The sequence below is a fragment of the Haematobia irritans genome, chromosome 1 (assembly GCF_050003625.1).
Source record: "Haematobia irritans isolate KBUSLIRL chromosome 1, ASM5000362v1, whole genome shotgun sequence".
Taxonomy (NCBI): domain Eukaryota; kingdom Metazoa; phylum Arthropoda; class Insecta; order Diptera; family Muscidae; genus Haematobia; species Haematobia irritans.
In genome coordinates, this window is record NC_134397.1 from 8313807 (window position 1) to 8333739 (window position 19933).

Consider the following 19933-nt stretch of genomic DNA (forward strand, 5'->3'; position numbering starts at 1 on the left):
ATACGATAAATAAACAAAGAAAATTATATTTTTCAAGGTTTTGCCATAGAAATGGAAAATATAAATCGAAGCACAAACAACGATGTACAACTTTAGACCCTATTGAATTCTAGCAATCTTTGAAACTTCTGTTTATAAAACAAAACACTCAAGGAAAAATTTAGAGGTAAAAATATATCTAACAGGCGAACATTTTTGACTAAAAAAAAAACAAGAAAAGCAAATAATAATAAGATAAAATAAAATAAATTAAATGAATAAAATATAATAACCAGCTTGAATTAAAAACAAAACTTCTTCAGTTAAATATTAACTCCTTCATTTGGTTTTTGGTTAGATTAAAATATTAATTATCTCAATTAATCTAATAATTGAATAAATTATATTGTAACCGAAGTTTAACTTCGTTTATTTGGCAATTGAAAAACAGCTAGTATGTACTCAAGTGTAAAGTTTGTACAAAATTCGCGCGAATTTTTTGGCAACCTTCACACGTGAACAAAGTCGTAATATTTTTTTCCAATTCCGCTCATATATTTATATATATTTAATATAATTAAAATAATATCGAAATAGTAAAAGTAGTTAATGTACTACAGTTTTAAAATGTAGTATAAAAATTGTTCAAGGCTTACAAAACTGTTTATGTAGGTTCCATTTCTGTGAAGTAACTTGAGAAGTAGAAAGTCTTTGGTTAACTATAACCCTTCTTCGGAAGCAGTATCATAAACTAATGGATCTTTCTTTAATATATAATATATGAATATTTAAAATAATGAAATATTTACTAAATTGAGGCTTGAAGTTGTTGTTATACAATATTTTTTCTCCATGATTGGTACAATATATTTTTCTCAATAATGAATGACTTTAATTTTTGAAAATGATTCTTGGAGCTTTGTTTCATTGTAGTGGGGTTTTATTGCATATTCAAAATGAGGCTTTATTTCCTTATGAAACTAGTCCCCAAAATTTGGGCCATTATTTCATTTCCGTTTTGGGGCCTTATTTCCCATAGCCTTATTGGTGTACGATATCACTTTTTACTCATGCTTTTCTTTGGGTGTAATACTATGCACTTAACCGTAACCACGAATGATATGTTAGAGTTCGGTCTCGCCTTTCTTTGTCTTCCAAGTATGTATACATGGATGGCGTTTTCAATATAGTAAAGGGGACGATATTTATGGAGCTTTCATGAATATTAAAAAATGGGTATTATGTTATACAAGTTCATCTTAGAATTGAATGCTCACACTAGAATGGAGATGAAATTGGGAATGTACTACATCTATAGAGAACTTCTGAACAGGGCTTAATTCTATATTATCCGCAGCGTTGAGAATTTCTAAAAAGTGGAAAAAAGTGTCACTCATTATAAAAGGTGGCACAAAAAGTGGCACACTTTTCCATATAGAAAAAGTAACAAAGACTTTTATATCGGTGTTTTATATTGAATGCTGCAATAACTTTTTTCAATTCAGATTCCCACAACTATACCATGGTTTCATTGAAAACTTGTCCTTGAAATTTAATATTCGGCAGATTAACTCGGTTTATCTAACATACTTTTAGGCGCTATCAGTATCCATTGAAAACATTATAGCAGAAAAGGAAATTTGCTAACAAATATAATATTCGACTTGTAAACTGATTGATATGAAATACATACATACTCATAGGAAATATGAGGACCATATGGACTTATCCCTTTCATATTCTCAACGTTGTATATACAAGAACATGAATTCACACTACCGCGCCACAAAGTCGTCGTCTACTTCCTCTATGGTAATATTTTGCCAGACAAAGTGATGACCTGATATTGACATTAAAACGATGTTGTGTCAAAATGCCACAGGGTGGGATGTTAGTCGAATGACAACCATCCCCATACAGTGTACAGGTAAGCCATTCATCCAAATAACCTAACCACGGCATCATTTTTGTTTACGATGCCATCATCAACATCAGCCATTGTAAAGCCTATGGACAATGTCATTTGCTTCTAATAGGAGCAGCAAATTATGTTTGGTAACCCCATCATCCTCCACTCTCCATTCGTTTCCGTGAAAAGTGTTGACAGTGAAAACGATTGAAAGAAAGTGTAAATATTCTGAAGGTGATTTTTCGTGTCATGGCTAAAAAGGATAAATTTCTATGTCGTACTTCTAATGAAAAGAGCAGTATAATTTTGTTGTGGCAGGAAATGTGGTTGGTAGGCTTTCTAACGATGACAGATAAGATAGGTGGCCTTGGGGGTTTGCTAAATATTTGTTTCTCAATGTTTGATGGTAGCGTTGAGTCACTTTTAAATATTTGAGATATATTCGAGGAGGGTAACGATAATTGGAAAATTCTTCGAATTTGATTTTGAGATTACAGCACGACTTTGCTATATGGACTTGGAAAGGGTGTAGGTCACAAAATAATCATAATTTTGCTATTGGACGAAAACGATGGCAATATTTAATGAAATTTCTGGTTTCTGGAGTTTTAAGAAAAATCCGAATATCGATATATAAGTATCAGGGCTCAACATCGAATTTATCCTGTCAGGGGATAACAAGTATATACGGCCGTAAGTTCGGCCAGGCCGAATCTTATGTACCCTCCCTCCACCATGGATTGCGTAGAAACTTCTACTAAAGAATCGGATGTGCACCCAGAGAAGGAATATGATCACCTCAAACATGTTTTAAGAGCAAAATGTTATTTTTGGGTGGGACCATGTAACATGGTTTTCGCAACCATGTTATTTTCGCGGAAATCATGTATCTGATTTCGGCAAGCAGGTTATATTTGACGAGAAAATAATATTTTAGTGACAAACATGTTACATGGTCACTATACAAAAATAACATCTTGCTCTTGAAACATGGTTGAGGTGATCATATTCCTTCTCTGCGTGTGGTAATACTTACCGATGGCAAGGTATCTTAAAACTTCTTAACATCGTCTTCTGGATTGTAAGTTAGTCCATACTTGGTATATATTGAAAAAAAGGTATATATATGTAGGTAAGTCTAAAAATAATGACGAACCGATATGGACTTTTGCGCGGTAATTAGAGAGCCAGAATTGCAATGTGGGGGGCACTTTATATGGGGTCTATATACAATTTTGAAACGATATGTACCAATTTTTGTGTGATTGGGCATCGCTTTATCTGAGGGCTATATATACCGTATACTAGCACAATGTACCAAATTTCAACTGAATCGGATGAATTTTGCTGCTCTAAGAGGCTCCAAAACCAAACCATGGGATCGGTTTATATGGGCGCTATATACACCCAGAGAAATTATTGGTTGGAATTCGATTACGACAACAGTTTGATAGTGGAAACCCACAATTTTTTATTGTGTGGAATAATTATTAGTTATATCTCTTGTTTGATAGTTTATATAATCAATATAACGGCGGTGTGACCAAAAGTTGGTACACACGACCAAATATTGGTCGTTATTTATACATTGAAGTATCTGACCATTTCAATTTATTCCACCCTCTTGTGATAACTGATTTGTTTTGACAATGTGTCACCAAACCCAACTGAAAGACCGCCTAGTCAATAAGTTGGTTGTGTTAACAAATTTTATAGTTATAAAGAGAATTTGTTGCTATGGACTACATGAAAATGTAGTCCATAGCAACAATCGATCGCGATTGTGAGAGTGAGAATCAAATGATGACTGAAGAAGAATATATTTTGAGAACCGTGCACCAAGAACCACAAACGCCGAATTTGGGCGACATTCCAGTTTTTCATTAGATAAATCATCAATATGAGAAATATTAATTTGTAATACAATTAAATAAAATAAAATCTGAAATCATTAAACGATATTTATAATAATTGGTTTTCCGAAAAAAAAACTGATAATTGTTTTAACAAACGAATGAAACCTTATTGGTTGTGATTTCCAATTAGACTGTTATTGTGCCCAAAATTTAGTCATCTAAACATATTTCTGTAAAGGTGTGCCAGACAACAATTGGTTGCTCTAACAAATTTTGTGATAGTAGATGGGACTAAATAATTCGGTTGGCAACAAAATTGGTTGGCACAACAAATTTGTTTTCTGTGTGTATGATTATGGATCGATATGTACCAATTTTGGCGTGGTTGTTAGCGACCATATACTTACACTACGTACCAAATTTCAACCGGATCGGATGAATTTTGCTTCTCCAAAAGGCTCCGGAGGTCAAATCTGGGGACCGTTTTATATGGGAGCTATATATTATTATGGACCGATACGGACCAATTTTTGCATAGCTAGCGACCATATACTAACACCACGTACCAAATTTCATTCGGATCGGCTGAATTTTGCTTCTCCAAAAGGCTCCGGAGGTCAAATCTGGGGACCGTTTTATATGGGAGCTATATATAATTATGGACCGATACGGACCAATTTTTTGCATGGTTATTAGAGACTTATGCCACGCACCGAATTTCAACTGGATCGACTGAAATTTGCTCCTCCTAGAGGCTCCGGAGGTCAAATTTGGGGATGGGGGCTATATAATTATGGACCAATGTAGACCAAATTTTGCTTGGTTGTTAGAGACCATATACTAACACTACGTACCAAATTTCAATCGGATCGGATGAAATTTGCTTCTCTTGGAGGCTCCGCAAGTCAAATCTGGGGATCGGTTTATATAGGGGCTATATATAATTATGGGCCGATATGGACCAATTTTTGTATGATTGTCAGAGACCATATACTAACACCCTATACTAACACCATGTACCAAATTTCAGCCAGATTGGATGAAACATGCTTCTCTTAGAGGCTCCGCAACTTAAATCTGGGGGGTCCGTTTATATGGGGGCTATACGTAAAAGTTGGCCGATATGGTTCATTTCCAACCGAATCTGTTATGAATTTCTACACGTTATGAATTTAGGCACAGTGAAATAGGTATTGGTATGAATAACGAAAGCCGCACTCGAATATTCCGCCGGTCTTATTAACTCACTTTCATCTTCGAGAGATTTTTTTAGAACTAAATTTGTTTTCCATATGGAACGATGAAATAAAACCGAAATTATTTAAATTTCCAGCAAATTTCCAAATTTCAGCTCAAAATCGAATATCGATCGATTAACAAAAGCCGAACCCGAATATTCTGCCGGTCTTTAATGGGAAAGTGCTTTTATGTTTCCAGTTTTTTAACTTTCTTGAAGAACACTTTCCTTCTCGAGAGACTTTTGAAAACTAAAACTGTTTCCCGGAAGGAACGGTGAAATGAAAAGATGTTACCAACATAGTTTGCCCTCCATTTTTCTCCACTATTTGGAAAAAAAGTGAATACTTGTTTCAATACGATCGAGTACACATCTCACAGAAAAATTCACTTTTAACATTTTGCAAAAAGCTTTTTGTCATCGTGTGTTTGTCATCATTGTTTCCGATTGAAAACAAAACAAAATGGAAATCTAAAAAACTGCAAAAAACACAACAACAACTGGGTCAATTGTTAGAGTACATGAATCCATATGCAGGCCACATTTATATAAGCATATGCATTTTCATATAAACGTAGCAACATTTTTATGCAATTACCTTTAAATCGCTGTCGTGTAATCGTCACACAATCGTACTACTACTTAGGCTTCTCTTGTACGTATTGACCCAAATCCTTCCTCGATATTAGACAAAAAGAACAGGAAAATAGCCAAACCATTTAAGCAAACGGAAATGAAAGAGAAGCTGTAGCTATTATTATCTTAGCAATTACACTTAGAAAAAAGTGTTTAGTTAAAAAATATTTCACTGAGAACATTTTAAAAAATCCCATAAAAAGGCTTCCAAAAAGACTTTTTTATTGGATCACAAGTTGAGGACAGAAATGCTTAACTTGTGCTCCGAAAGTAATGCAAACTCCAACGAATTTTACTTGGGCATGTCATTTTCCTTTTTCGCTCCCTTTTTATTGCTTTGGAAGTGCTTTTTGCTTTTGCTTTGGGCATGTCATTTTCCTTTTTCGCTCCCTTTTCATTGCTTTGGAATTTATACTTTGGAAGTTCTTTTGATTAGAAAAGATAAACTAGTAAACATTTTTTCTCAAAAATTTCGTCTTCATTTCACCAATTTTCTTTTATTACTTAATTGATTATTTTTTTTTTCTAATATTTTAAAATTTGGAAAACTATTTCGGTCCAAGTGTGAGTTGAACCTGGGTATGTTGGAACCACAACAGAACGGTTTAGCACACACCATTGAGCAACGGTTCAGCCAAAAACACCATTGAATAGATGCATCCCCACGTCAATTCAATTTTTTTATGATTGAATATTTTCATTAAATTAAGCAAAACATAATTACAATAAGGAAAATTTTCTTATATTTGGCAAAATTCAACCCAAACCAACTAATTTTCATGAACTAAAACATAGTTAAATCGGCTATAGAATTTTTTTTTCTGTGGTTAACAAGATTTCTTAGAGTGTATTTACCTCTATTCTGCATCGATGTTTCTGTTCATGGTATGACATGACGGCAATTTAGGCAACAACAAAAAAAAATAAGCTTCAAAGGCACGAATTGCCACTAAAATTCAACCTCATACAAGCACGCAAAATAAAAATAATTTTGCTATTTTATTTTAGCACATCGAAATTTACCACTCATTCAGTTTGGTATTCCTTGCAAACGTTAGAGGAATTGGGCCATATGGACGGCTGCTAAATGGTTTACATGACTATTTTTTTTTGTTGAAAATATAACGAGAAGATCCATGTACTATTATTATGGCCAAATCCTAGGGCAGAACCCTCACGTACGTGTATTGATACTTAAAATAGGTAAATAGAAAAAATTGAATTAATGGCAACGGAGCACGAATATTTTGATATATTATTTATGTATGTATCCTTGATGCAATTGAAATCAAAGACAATAAACTTGAGGAAGATAGGAAATTGGCTTGCGTCATACCAAATATTGCATTTACCATGTTAGTTCCATACATGTTTGTAATTTTTTTTTATTTGTTTTTCATTTTTATTTTTTAAACGAAAAACTTAATTTTCTTAATGAAACAATGTTAAATTTTAGGCAACAACAAAAAAATTACATTTTCCGTTTAAGCAAATTTATTTCGTACACTTAATTTCTTTTTATTTGCATTTTAATTCTATGTCAATACTTGTCCTATACGCGTTTGGTTCGAGTATGAAACTAACACGGTAAATGGTTTGATCTCCTCAGTAGCCAATTTCCTATCTTCCTAGAGTTTATTGTCTTTGATTGAAATATTCATAGCAATTATGTTTTACACGAAAGTTGTTGGAGTTTTGGATTTTTTTTCTTTAAAGTTGTGTGAATGTATAATGTTCCGTACAAAAAACAAGAGGTATAATTGTTGTAGGGAAGGCTATCTTGCTATTTACTTCTCACACAAATATAACTACTTTTTAATGGTCCAAGATGCATTATTGTTTTCTCTAAAGTCATTGAGAAAATTGCTGTAGTTTAACAATGTTACGTGTTGATATATAGAATAATGTCGAATCGTGAGTCATAAAAATATGCATATAATTATTTTTTGGAACAGTTTTAATTGTAATGGCTGGATGGCGTCAGTTTCGAGAACTTAATCAGTGCAATTATTTTAAGGGTTTGTTTTAAAAATAGTTGTACTTCCACAGGGAAAATATGAGTTAATATTAAGGAGTAAATATTAAAAAAAAAATCAATGGACTTACCAATTTTTTCTAATTAATTATTGCATTGGGCTATACTATATCTGTAAAAAATATAAAATATTTGAATTTATTATTTTTTATTCTATTAAATTTATATTAGTACTGTATATTAGTAATTCCCCTATGGGGAATTTCTATAGAGTTTTTTTTACGAAATTGGTTCAGTATAATAAATCAGGTTTACATGAAATTCTTTTTATTTCTACAGTATTAAAAAAGAAGCATAGCGTGTCGTTAAATTAAAACAAACTTACCTCCTCTTTGTTATTCAAAAGAGTACCTATGAGTACCCTGAAATAGAAACGGACACAGGATTTTATTTTGGGGGCCCAAACGCTCATTTATAATTTTACTCAGCTTGGGTAAGATATTTTTTTACGATTTCGTAAGTACTCAGGCCCAGGTTAGGTTAGGTGGCAGCCCGATGTATCAGGCTCACTTAGGCTATTCAGTCCATTGTGATACCACATTGGTGAACTTCTCTCTTACCACTGAGTGCTGCCAGATTCCATGTTAAGCTCAATGACAAGGGACCTCCTTTTTATATCCGAGTCCGAACGGCGTTCCACATTGCAGTGAAACCACTTAGAGAAGTTTTTGAAACCCTCAGAAATGTCAACAGTACTACTGAGGTGGGATAATCCACCGCTGAAAAACTTTTTGGTGTTCGGTCGAAGCAGGAATCGAACCCACGACCTTGTGTATGCAAGGCGGGCATGCTAACCATTGCACCACGGTGGCTCCCTACTCAGGCCTAAATGTTGCCCCCTCATCAGTGTTCATCATTGATTAAAACAATATATCACATAAATATAGAAATTATGAAGGTGGTTCATCTTCATATAGATCATATCTAAAACTAATGTAATCTCCTGAAACTTAGTCCAACGCTTTTCTAGCAATTCTATCCCTTGATTAAAATAGTTTTCCTCAAGGTCTTCAAAATAGTGGTTTACAACTGTAATTTCATCTTCATTTGAGGTAAAATGCTTGCCAGCAAGGAATTTTTTTAGATTTGAGAACAAGTAAAAGTCACTGGAAGCTAAATCAGGAGAATTAGGTGGTTGGTCAAGCAACTCGTACTTTAATTCTTTGATTTTAGCCATTGTTAAACACTCTTGTGCGTTGGTGCGTTGTCTTGATGAACAATTATTTTTTTTGTGTTGTAAGCCAGGACGTTTTTCTCGAATTTGTACATTTAATTGATCCAAAAGGTTGCAATAGTACTCTGAATTTATTGTTTTACCCTTTTGCAGATAGTCAATCAATAAAATATCTTTGAAGTCCCAAAAAATCGTTGCCATAACCTTACCAGCCGATTGAATTGCTTTTGCCTTCTTTGGGGCACTTGCTCCAGCTTCAGTCCATTGTTTGGGTTGTTTTTTTTTGTCTCTGGAGTATAGTGGTGGATCCATGTCTCATTTTTAAAGCGAATATTCATTATGGTTTTATGTGAATATTGCGGTTTTAAATTTATTCCTGGGCAGAGCTGCTTTGGAAAAAATTGACAAATAAAACAATTTTTTTCTCAAAGCCCTTGACATTTGTTTTCTCTTTAAAAGAGCACAATGCTTAATCTTGTTATATTCAATTATCTTTGTGTTTCTATATGAAGGAGTTGCCAGATCGAAACAAAATTTAACATGTGTTCATAACAGAGTTGGAAGTTTCCAAAACACTTAACTTTTTTCTGTTTATACCGCGCTTTTTGTGCTAGGCTAAGAAGTTTCCGAACTGCCCTCGTACTGCGGTATTCACCAGGGCGAAGAAGTACTGCATAATATTAAGCTGGGAAATTACAACCAACTCTTGTTGGAGAGACATCCAAATTTTTAAAAGTACAAAAATTGTATTTTTGGGGCGAAAAAGTACTTTTCAATACATTTTTATTTTTACCCTACTAATACATAAAAAAAATTATTTTGTATTCATGTCAGCCAACAAATTCGATTTAAGTAAATATTTTGAATTGAGAATTAATACTTCCAAAATTTTTTTCTGAGCCGGGATTAATTTCGATATATTCCTCTTTTAGTTTTCCTGATATTATATTATCTGCTGAATTATTATTAAACATGGTGAACGTAAGAACCAAATCAATCGCGGGGGTACTACGGTATTCATTCAGTACTAAAAAAGTACAATAGTATCACATTTTCCATCCCTGAGGTGACCTCGAACACTTTACCTAATAGGGAGATTGAAAAATCTTGGAAAATCTCAACCAACTCTTGTTGGTGAGCTCAGACACTTGGCGGCTTTTGTTAATTTCAAATTTATCTAATAGACTATGGATAGTTTTAAATTCGAATATTTATCATTCGCATAATTGAATATTCGATATAATTTGATGACGTTCCGTTTATTACAACTGTTATATACTAAATTTTTGTATAATCTCGGATTTTCTAAACATTTGTCGATTTTTTTTATTTTATGACGTTTATGGTTATTGGGTTTCAATTTTCAGAAATTCCTGCTTTCTTAACTCTGCAGAAATTGGAATATCAAAAGGCAAAATTTCCAAAGTTTAAAACAAAAAAGTATACTTTTGAATAAGTCGATATTTCCTAATTTTGAAAAGTCGATTCACCCTATTATACACTTTAACTTAAAAAGATTATTGTTATATCATTTTTGGTCTATTACTTGAAATAAGTATTTGCATGACAAGCGATAACAAATACTTGCCCACATTCTCTTACTTAAATTGCACTTTACATGAACATCTAAACATGTAAAAATCACTAAGCTAGTAGAATTCTCGAGCCATAAATTGCTTGAAGACATTTGATACTGCACTTACGGTTAATGAATGTCCAAATCACAGCTTACAAATGTTTAAGCAATTCACAGATTAGCTCATGTTACAAAATACGAAATGGAAATTTTTAAAAAGATGATTATAAAAAGCTCATTTGTAGAATTATTCATACGAGACCTATTGGAAGTTAAGGTTAAAGGCCTCACATTAATTAATGAATAAAACTCATTAAGTGTAAAAATGGAGTATGAGAAAATATGAAATTAAACACTGTAATTTACGATACAACTGCGATCAATTGCAATTTGGAAGTAATAGTAACCAATATGCGGAGAATTGATATTGTGAACAAAGATTTAATGTACACTATATTCGGATTTGGACTGTTGGTCGAAGGTGGCTAAAATTTGGAAAACTATATTCCAATTTTAAATCAAGTCTGATTTACTTCAATTTTTTAGACGTCAGCTTTTCGACATTTAAGGACATTGCGATTTGGAAATAATAGTAACCGATGAGCGGAAAAGTAATATTGTGAACAGAGGTTTGATGTACACTATATGTGGATTATGGACAGTTGGTCGATTGTTGTTCAACATTTGGAAAACTCTCTAATTGTCTTCAAAATTTGAGAACTCAACATTTCGATATGTAAACGTCGCTCAACATTTCGATATGTAAATGTCGCTCAACATTCTACTTATAAGACTTTTTGTTTATTTTCTAACTCAAACCAACTTTAGGAGCCTAGCTTAATGGATATGTACCACCATTCTATTCTGCTTTTCTTTCTAATTGCCATCCATTTTCATTCCTTATTTATTGTCATTTTATCCTGCTTCGAACTAATAGTATTCCCTCTTCTCCTTACACATCCTTAAATCTCTTAGAATGACAGGGTTTGGAGAATTCATTTTTTAAATGTGGTAAATGGAATCGTTCAATTTAAACGATACTTTGCTTCAATCCCAATTGGGGAAAGAGAACAAAAGAAATGTATGAATTATGCAAATATGTTAGCTTTTTTTCTCTCGTTTCTATATGAAAATATATAGCCGTATTTATAAATTAACTAAACATTCTGAGAATAGAATGGAAACTTCATGAGAATCCTAACCAAATCGTATTTTCGTGCTTGGAATATTAAAATATGCAAACCCGCTTAAGAATCAACACAGCCGCCTCCAACCATTTAAGTTTATGACCAAGTCCCTAACTAAATGTTGCCTGTTTGTAAAACGAAGTATAAATGTAAACAAAGAAAATAAAGAAGGAAAGAAAAATAGAAAAAAATGTAAATAAAATATTTTAAATGAAAACAATAGACAAAGCTAAGCTAAAGGGAATGAGCTGAAATATAATGGAATGGAAGCCCTTGCACGATGTTCACCTTTACAGTCATTTGGTAGAAAGAGCAAGAAATGGCCATATATGTAAGTAAGTAGACAATTAACAGAGGGGTATTTAAAGCCTTATCATATTAGTGAGGCCTTATATTTATGCTTCTTATAGGTTTGAATTTTATATAACACCCACACGTAGAGAGGGAATATAATCATATAATTTTTGTATTGGAAACATGGAAAATTTTTGGCACAGAATTGTCGTTTTCTCGCCAAACATAAAATAGTTGTAGAAATCAGATTCATAACGTCCGAGAAAATTACATAGTTGTTACATGTACACCGCCCAAAAATAACATTTTGCGCTAGGATGTAATCTCCTCCTTTTCTGTGTGCAAATATGTAAATTTGATACTAGTCTTCTGGGAATTGTTGGAACCAGCGAAATCCTCAAATTAATCTAAAATTTTGATAATCAATATTATTTTGATAGATGTCCGCTTATTTGTCCTTGTATTTGTTTTACGGACTGAAAGATCTCTTTCACATATAAATCTAGATGCCCAATTTTTTCCATTTGGTCACAGTGATCACAATTTTCTCGAGGAGCAGTGCTTCCACAGTTTTGTAGTACATATATTGGGATTCCCAATATCTGTTGCAAAATCTATTTTTACCATCGAATAGAGGGCTAAAAGATTTATCTTTCACATTTGAATCTGAATTTTACGTCTGTAAGTCAATTAGTTTGTGAGATAGAGCGTCTTTTGTGAAGCAACTTTTGTTATTGTGAAAAAAATGGAAAAAAAGGAATTTCGTGTTTTGATAAAATACTGTTTTCTGAAGGGGAAAAATACGGTGGAAGCAAAAACTTGGCTTGATAATGAGTTTCCGGACTCTGCCCCAGGGAAATCAACAATAATTGATTGGTATGCAAAATTCAAGCGTGGTGAAATGAGCACGGAGGACGGTGAACGCAGTGGACGCCCGAAAGAGGTGGTTACCGACGAAAACATCAAAAAAAATCCACAAAATGATTTTGAATGACCGTAAAATGAAGTTGATCGAGATAGCAGAGGCCTTGAAGATATCAAAGGAACGTATTGGTCATATCATTCATCAATATTTGGATAAGCGGAAGCTCTGTGCAAAATGGGTGCCGCGGGAGCTCACATTTGCCCAAAAACAACAACGTGTTGATTCCGAGCGGTGTTTGCAGCTGTTAACTCGTAATACACCCGAGTTTTTCCGTCGATATGTGACAATGGATGAAACATGGCTCCATCACTACACTCCTGAGTCTAATCGACAGTCGGCTGAGTGGACAGCGACCGGTGAACCGTCTCCGAAGCGTGGAAAGACTCAAAAGTCCGCTGGCAAAGTAATGGCCTGTGTTTTTTGGGATGCGCATGGAATAATTTTTATCGATTATCTTGAGAAGGGAAAAACCATCAACAGTGACTGGCGTTATTGGAGCGTTTGAAGGTCGAAATCGCGGCAAAACGGCCCCAAATGAAGAAGAAAAAAGTGTTGTTCCACCAAGACAACACCCCGTGCCACAAGTCATTGAGAACGATGGCAAAAAATCATGAATTGGGCTTCGAATTGCTTCCCCACCCACCGTATTCTCCATATCTGGCCCCTAGCGACTTTTTCTTGTTCTCAAACCTCAAAAGGATGCTCGCAGGGAAAAAAATTGGCTGCAATGAAGAGGTGATCGCAGAAACTGAGGCCTATTTTGAGGCAAACCCGAAGGAGTACTACCAAAATGGTATCAAAAAATTGGAAGGTCGTTATAATCGTTGTATCGCTCTTGAAGGGAACTGTGTTGAATAATAAAAACGAATTTTGACAAAAAAAAAATGTGTTTTTCTTTGTTAGACCGGGGACTTATCAGCCAACCTGTTATTTGTTGTCTGGGATATGATGCTGATATTGCAAAATCGTCATGTTATGTTATCTATCGTGAGATTGGGACCAGCATTTGACTATCAAAAAATGTATTCGTGTTGGATCCCACACAATTTTTCAATCGATCAAAAAAGACTCATGTTGATTGGTTCAAAAAATTCTCCAAAAATACAATCGCGATGTTTCGAAACACGTCTATGACATCGTGATAAGTGATCAATCGTGGATTTACGCGTATGAGCCCGAAAGTAACTAGATCCAACTAAATTTGACATAGATTGTGCGGTTTAAGGCCTTTATACTATTTTTGTGGGGCTATGTTAAAGCTCATATGTATATAGATAAGCCCACTTCAATTGACGTATTAGAAGACAACATTGAAGCATTTATTCGTAAGAACCGGTCGAAATGTTGCAAAGGGTATGCCAAAATTGGATTAAGCGGATGGACCATTTGAGGCGCAGTCGCAGTCAACATTTGCATCAGGATCTTTACTTTAGTTTCCTTTTATAGGAAAAATCTTTATCGTAATTTAACCATCTGGACTGGACATTTTGATCTAATTTGTTTCAAATTTTAAAACTAATGAATAATAGAAACATCTTGGATTTCCCCAATTTATTTCGTTATTTGGGAGGCATTTCACAAAATGTTTAGTTCTAGTTAAAAGGCCCCTTAATAAAGGCCCGGTCACCTACTTCCTTGCCCTTGCCTATATGGTAAATGTCAACACATATGGTAACATTGAAAGAATGAATGACTTCTTTCACAAGCATGTGACGTACATATGCTTCTGCCCGGTACCTCTTCCCACATACATAGGTGCTAAGGTCTAAATCAAGTTACATTGCTAACCACCACAATTGCCGTTTTGGCCACAAATTCACTCGAAAGCGTCTGATCAAATAAACGACAATGAGAATGGGTGGTGTTGGTTTGTATATGGAGATTTTCGGGTTTGAGATATTTCAATTAGTCACCGAACAATATGGACAACCATACATATTCGAGGTTTCCGGCGCAATGGCCCAGAAGTTGTGAATTCTATCGAAATGACTAATCAGCCGTGTTTGTTACGTTGCAACATTGTCTCCGGAGAAAAGGAAGGTAGCCGTAGAGTAACACCAGAAATAATAAAGCCAACCATGCAACAAATTCATACTCCATCTAAACAAAGCTCTCTGTTACAACAAAAAACAATAGACATTGAGTCGACGTCTGGCAGACGGTATCATTGAACTTTGTAGACCTCATCAGACAATGATGTTTCTTGGTCGTTAGTTTTCAATTAAAAGTGAATATCCAAGAGTTGCTTCATTGTGAAAGGACAGAGGGCGAATATTTAAATTGTCCACATCATCGTCAAAGGTGCAAGCGAACAAAGGATTAAAATAAAATATTTAGATGATGATAGTGATCAGTGAAGAGGAAAGACCATTGTTAGGGTATTTTACCAAGCGTTAGACCAATCTTCAATAGATAGGAGGAATCTTCAAAACAGTGACCCCACCAGGAAGATATATTTTTGTAAATTGTAGAAAAATTAGGTTAATTTTACAAAATTTTAACTAAATGGTATTACAAACTCAGATATCCTGCCGATTTCACAAAAATAAGTAAATATTTTTCGACAAATTCAAGAAAATTTATAAGGCATAATTATTTTTTCACATTTTAAAGAAAATTTCGTAGAGTGAAAGAAAACATTGGACTTCAAAATTGCAAAAATGTCTTTAGTGCTATACGAAGTTCAAGATGGGTAAAATAGTAAAATTTATAAATTTTAAGAAATTCTGGCCTATTTTGTGGGAGACATGAATCTTTATGCTTCATTTGTGTATATTTTTTTCTTCGTTTTTGGTTAATTTAACTAACGTACGCAAAAAATTATTAAAGTCAAGAAAACTGTGTCAAAACATAATAAATCCATGTACAGAAATAGAGTTAAATTGGCTTTAGTGAAATATAGGGTTCACTTTTTTTGAGTGTAGGCAGTACTCAGTGATAAGAGAGAGGGTCACCAATGTGATATCACAATGGCTCTGAGTCTGAAATATCAAATATCGGGCTGCCACCATACCTAACCTAACCTATGCCCGATTTCGCGTTTAATTAATAAAATCGCCGTTGAGTACATTTACCTCCCCCATAAAAGCAACGATTTCTAAATATATAAACTCACTCCAGATTTTTGTAAACCGTTGCCTTGGTGCACCGAAAAAAACGTGAACTGTTTTATAGGAAGAATGAACTACCACACACGAAAATTGAACTAAATTTTACTCCACATTTTGAGATTTCCACAAAGCGTTGTTAAAACCAGGAAATTTTAATGCCCTGTTGTATTTTTTAACTGCTGTTCACGAAATTACATCATCTCGTAGAAGAAAAAATTAACTAAAAGTAAAGAAGAAAATCATTGGCGCCAAACATGACCATTTTAACCATACAGTAGTTCATTCTTACCATTTTTGGGAATCGTACGAACATTTTCATTTGTTTTAGTTCATATTGAACTTATGTGTACGGCCATTGAACTTTATACTCACAAAAGTATGTCTCAAAATTTTTGAGACATACTTAAAAAAAGTACGATTTCATTAAGCTGTGGAAAATTTCGATAAAAATAATAAAATTTAACTACAAGCAAATAATTTTTTTCCAATAAAAATAAGTTAAATTTAGCGTTAGTTTAACTACGGAAATTTTTTTCTGTGTACGATGATACTGAAGATGTTTTGGCATGTCACTTTATCTATGGGAATCAACTAATCAGTCACCTATGTACACTGAAAGAAAGACATGCCCGGTTTTGGTATTGATTCCGAGCCAAAGAAGCGGTGAATTGAATTAAGAATACTTTTAGGACACAATTCTCTTTTAAATTTGTGCTATCACAGTCCTTTAAAAATGTGTAAACGACAAATTAAAATTTCATATTCAGACTCGATTATAAGTCGAAATTATGCAATGTTATGCAAATAAAAAATGTATTTAAAATAAAGTGTTGAAAAACATCTCCTATTTTTAAACGCATTGTTGCTTTGTAGACAAGATGCAAAAATCAACAAATTTAAAGACGATTTCATTGATTTTGAAGAATTTTTCAGAACTGTTAAATTCAAACAAAATCTTCTTTCATGTAAATATACCCACTTTTACGTCGAATCACCTAACTATAAGGTCAAAACGACTTCATTAAAAAAATGTATCGACTTTTGGACAAGGAAGAAACTTTATATCAGATAAATTTGACTTCTATGATAAACACAATTAGCATTTGCACATAAAATCTTTGGCCTCACAACAATATTATTTCAGTGTGGCTCTCAATAAGCACCAGGGACTATCCATGTCTTTAAATAACTCAAGCTTTTTTTGATTTCAAGAATACTGGGAGGCAATCAATACATTTCCTTGCCCTTTCTTTAGGTCATTTGCTTTAAATATGTTTTTGTTCGAATATTGTAGCTCAATATTTAAAAAGATTTATTTTAGACCAAATCTACTATAGACAACATATTGCACTTTACACAAAGTGGTTATGGTGTCCTCACTTGCGCATAACCAGGACCATATTAGTTTACTTCTCATATTACATACAATTCTCGGTTATTAAATAAACGATTCGAATTCACATCACATAGTCTGGCCATAATACGTGTTGGATTTTATGCCGGGTATATTTGCATTTCCAATAACACTTCTCCAAGACTCCAGCTTCTCTAAATCTGTGCGAGGACATTGACTGTGCGTAGGATACTAATGGGTAGGTTGAGACGAAAAAGTCTGTTAACCCCAAAACGGGGAAAAAGATGATAAATAATAAAAACATGACAATAAAATCTTCTCATCAATTTGCTGCAGACAGACAAAGAAACCAATGACCGGCCGGGCAATTCAAGTAAATGAGTAGAATGTAATTCGAGAAGTGAGATTTGGGTTTGGCTTCTTCTTCTACTCAAACAAAGGATAATAAAAACAAACAGCACCCCACTCATTCATATAATGAAACAAAGATCTGCTTGTGTTACAAATTGCAAAGGAGGGGTTGAGATTTCAAATACCAACAATGGGGAGACAATTCATGATGAAGGGGAAGGGAGGGGGGTTAGGACCATTTTTATGGAAATGAAAATGTTTTGTTGTAATGGGTTTATTTCCTTCAATAAACCGGGAGTGTCCAACATTCAGGCAAAATCTGGTATTCAACATTCTTCTTCAGAAGTTCACGAAGATGTAATGTCAAGTCAGCCAAATTCGGAATAAAATTTTCTCAAATAATTAACAAGACCAAGGAAGGATTGCAATTCAGTTTTATTTTTTGGACATTGAAGACCAAGTATTGCTTCAATTCTCTTTGGATCCGGTTGAAGACCTTTACCCGATACAATGTGGCCTAAAAATTTCAATTCTTGGACCCTAAACTGTATTTTCTTTCTATTCAATTTGACATTGCACTGCCTAGCCCTTTTCAAAAACATCTCTACATTCTTATCATGCTCCTCAATTGTTTTACCACCTATAATAATATCATCAATGTAAATGCTAACTCCTGGAAGGTCACCAAATGTGTTACAATTATAGCGTTGAAATACCTCAGATGCTGTCACTAACCCAAACGGAAGGCGTTTGAACCTGTAGCATCCAAACGGTGTACTAAAAGTAACTAAATCGCTGGATTCATTTGTCAAAGGAACATGCCAAAATCCATCCTTTAAATCAAAAACCGAAAAATATTCATATTCAACTGAACTTAATGTAATTTCTTCAAATGTAGGTATCTGATAGTGATCTGGAAGAACATGCTTATTAAGTTCACGTGGATCCAAGCACAAACGAAGACTACCATCTATCTTTTCTCGGATTACCCACGCCTGTGGCCTTGAAGTTTTTTCTATAATTTTCCCTAGCTCCATTTCGTCTAATTTTCTTTTTAATTTATCCCTAATTTTAAATGGAATTTTTCTGGGGGATGGGCACCTGGAACTGCATGAGTACTAATTTCAATTTTATAATCATCTTTGAATCTGCCAATTCCATCGAAAACATCGCTGTATTTATTTATTAAACCATCTAGTCATTCGGTCTTTTCCATATTCCAAATTCGCTTGATTAGACCCAAGTTGACACATGAATCTCTTCCAAGTATAGGCCTATATTCATCTTTAACTATAAGAAAAATTTCTTCTTTCAAATTATCTTTTACAACACAAGGCAGAACTATTACTCCAATGGGACATATCTTATGACCACTATATGAAGTCAACATAGTTTTTGTAGGCTTTAAAGAAGGATTTTTAATTATTTGTCGAAGAATAGAAAAAGGAATTATGTTCGCATCGTAACCGGTATCTAATTTAAATTTCACAGGCATATTTAAAACCATAACTTCATGCATCCAAACGTCTTTCTTACTACGAGATTTATTGCTGTAGGTTAAAGCAAATTCACTTGGTTATTTGTATCCGAATTCTCATCACCAAAACTTAGAGTATTCACCTTTGCTGCTCTAGGCCTACATGCCACAGAAAAATTAAATTGCTTACATTTATGACAAATTTTTCCAAAAGCTGGACACTTATCTTTACGATGAATTTTGAAACACTTATTACACTGTCCATTTACCTAATATGTTGTAGTACTATCTTTACCTGGAGCCTTAGTATATAACTTATCAATACAAGCATCATCATTGTTGTCTTCTATTCCAGAATGTTCTTTAACTTCATCCAACATTTTCTTCGTCTCTTGAACGGTCCGGACTTGCTCCTTCTATTTCTCAAATATTCTGCATTCAAGTATTGCTTGTTCCATTGTTATGTTCTCCATTTTTAACAATTTTTCTTGAAGTTTTTTTATCAGCAACGCCCAAAACTATACGGTCTCTAACCATTTCACATACCTTCGAAAATTCACAGCTGCTTGCTAACTCTCGGATTTCTGGTTCATGTTGCATCTGATATCTGTTGTAAAATACAAATCTTTCATATAAGATATATGTATGTATGATCTTTCGATCATCGTCGGATAATTCAAAATTTCTTTTTATTTCCTTGCCTTCGGGTTCAATTTGATTTCTTAGCAATGCCGATTTTGATGCTTCGCTTATTTTTACATTTCTCGCCACAATGAAATCTTGAAGATTTCCTTCCTTGAAATTTTCCAATTCTTTTTCTGATTTCCCGAAAG

General features: G+C 33.8%; 1 protein-coding gene across 2 annotated transcripts in view; it reads right to left on the minus strand.

Moving 5' to 3' along the window:
• LOC142220171 (PP2C-like domain-containing protein CG9801) overlaps window positions 1–19933 on the minus strand; it is a 56495-nt gene that overhangs the window by 24243 nt on the left and 12319 nt on the right. Inside the window, exon 3 of one of the 2 annotated variants that reach the window (XM_075289156.1) lies at window positions 7724–7764. The exons of the other annotated variant lie outside the window; for it this stretch is intronic. The gene's annotated coding sequence lies outside the window, so the exon portion shown is untranslated. The remainder of the gene's footprint in view (window positions 1–7723; window positions 7765–19933) is intronic. 2 annotated transcript variants of the gene reach the window in all.